Source organism: Sinocyclocheilus anshuiensis, unplaced genomic scaffold (genome assembly GCF_001515605.1).
Source record: "Sinocyclocheilus anshuiensis isolate Anshui unplaced genomic scaffold, SAMN03320099.WGS_v1.1 scaffold181, whole genome shotgun sequence".
In the NCBI taxonomy this organism is placed as follows: Eukaryota; Metazoa; Chordata; class Actinopteri; order Cypriniformes; family Cyprinidae; genus Sinocyclocheilus; species Sinocyclocheilus anshuiensis.
Window position 1 is genome coordinate 793,025 of NW_015540898.1, and position 2,662 is coordinate 795,686.

The window sequence follows — 2,662 nt, forward strand, 5'->3', positions numbered from 1 at the left end:
GCATTTATGGTAAACTAAATTATATTTTAATTACATTTTCTATCCAACCATACATATACACTTTAAATGTAATACCTAATATCACACTATAGTTAAAAGTACTTTACATGTGCTTTAGTATGTTAGTCAACACATCAAAATAAGTGTACTTTAAAACACGACACAAAAATGTAGAGAAAGATTTTGAACCATCTGAAACCACACACTCCTAATGGCTGTAGAAACACAGAATTATATAAGCCGAAATGTTTAATACCGTTTTACTCTTTGCACTTCTGTTAGACTCTCGATCTTTATGTTCGAACAAGAACGAGTGTGTAGAAAACTCCATTGATTCTGATAACACTTTACAGTTTAAATGAATAATATAAACATTATAACACTGTGCAATGTGCAACACCAAGATAAAAATATTATTTAATTTGATTATATAATATCTGAACAAAGTACTGCTCTGATAAGTGTTATATAATGATATTGATCTTGATAGCTTAATCATTATTTTTTTTTATTAGTGTATTCGGCAGTTTAATTTGTCCTGAGATGGAAGCTTATGTGCAGAATAAAGTATGTGACTATGTGAAGTATAGTTCACTCCTTGTGAAAAAGAAGTGTGCTTCACTTGTAGTGTGCTTCAAATCTTGAGCGTATTCTTAAAAACTGTACTTGCAAATAATATATTAATGAAATGAGAGCCCACTTAAGTGTACTTAAAAGTACACATTTAAAAAGTGCACTTTGTAATAATTTCAAATTAAAAGTTTAATTTAAAGTACATTTTAAATCATTATGTTTTAATACACAAGTACACCAAGTTTAAGTACACTTATTTCTGTGTTGATTAACATACTAAAGCACATAATTGTAACTTCTGTGTTATGCATGAATTATTATTTTAAATGTGTTAAATTGCGCCTTCATCATTACAAATGTGCAATTACAAATATATTTTTAAAAAATACATGATATACAAGTTTCATTAAAAATTATTTGACATATATTCCAGTTTACCCTTAAAAATACTTTTGTTAGTCTTAACCTAGTTAAGAAGATTCAGTGATAATGCATCATATTTTCGACTTGAATAAAACCTGTTCATTTAGCTGTTACGACACATTTTTGAAGTTACCTGAGAAAGGTGTTTTTACAGTGTATCCATAGCAACTAGCTCTCAGGAAACCTGATGAAGTTCTTTATTTCTTGTATAAAAGGCTGTCCAGTAGAAAGCCCGTCCCTCTCCCTTAATTTATTGTGACTTTCCAGCCGTAGCTGTATCTCTTCTAGCCACAACCCCACATCGAGATCAGTGTCAACAGAACCCCCGCGCGACAGACGGACTTGTCACGTCATGCAGCTCTACGCGAGTCTCCCGTTGAATTTGCAAGCCTCTCTGTGAATCATGTCTTTGCACTGGCGTTGCTTGCGTGTTCGGCGATAGTGGTTAAATTATTGGTTATGAGGAGGAGGGGGATGCGAACTCTGGAGCCTTTTCCAGGACCACCTGCACACTGGCTCCTCGGACACGTTAAGTTAAACTCTGCGGACCCGGATACGGGTCCAAAATCGCGTTAAAAATGTTTATGCTTCATTTACATAGCCTTCCTTATATGGTATCAGCCCATATATGGGTTCATTTGAAAGCTTGGAGTGTCTTCTTTACAAAGAATACCATTCCTTTTGGTTTTTATATTCATAAAGCAGTAAAATTAAGCTTAGAAATTTATTCGTCCCACACACGAATTTCCGCCTAACCATTGCGAATAATTTTTACGAAGAATGTGTATTTTATATATTTTTCACAAAAAAGTAAAAACGCCCTGAGCTTATGTGGTTTTAAGGAGGTAAACACAACCACAGCTATGAATAATCAATAACTATATCTCTGTAGCTAAGCTTTGGAGACATTTTAGTAGGACTAAACTCACAAATGTTATTCTAATTTTAAAAAAAGAAGTCAAACTTAGGGCTAGCCTTAGGGCCCCCAGCGGGCTGCCAGCACAGGGCCCCTAAGAATTTGCTCATTGGCAAAATGTTGGCCCCTTAGCACTGGTCCTGCACGGGCAGCCCTCACTTAGCCCACACAAGGCCCGCACTATTAATCTACAACAATACATCTGTTTCACTTTAAATACTTTCCAGCTATTGTAAAGTGAACACTCGATGCTGATTGGCTCTTTTTTTTTTTTACCAACGGAGGCATGAGAGCTCAGCTCTCCCCCGGCCTCCCCCTCCCCTTCTCTATCACCTAGCGGTTGTAATTACATCAGCAGATTCGGCAGTACAGTAGTCAAAGGGATTTCAAATCAATTTATTAAATAAAAAACAGAAAACATTCAGTTCAGGTTAATACAGCTACATATAGCCAAAAATGTAAATACACAAAAGTACAAAAACGAAAAAAAAAGCAAGCAAACAAAGCAATGTAAGACTGTAGAATTTCGTCATGTGAAAGTTGATGTGTGCGAAAGTCTTATCTGTAGTACATCAATGTCCAAACACTAGGCGCGTTTCCATTACAGATTTGCGCAAAACTTTGGCGATATTTTATAAATGTCGATAAAAAAGTATTGCGAAATGACGGCGTTTCCATTAACCAATGCTATGCGACTAAAACGTAACCTTCTCGCGATAAGTCATGGCAACGGAGTTTGGTGGGATTTGA

At 35.5% G+C, this 2,662-nt stretch overlaps 1 pseudogene; it reads left to right on the forward strand.

Moving 5' to 3' along the window:
• The first annotated feature begins 1,133 nt into the window (after positions 1 to 1,133).
• Positions 1,134 to 2,662, forward strand: part of LOC107689011 (cytochrome P450 4B1-like) — a 20,132-nt pseudogene continuing 18,603 nt past the window's right edge.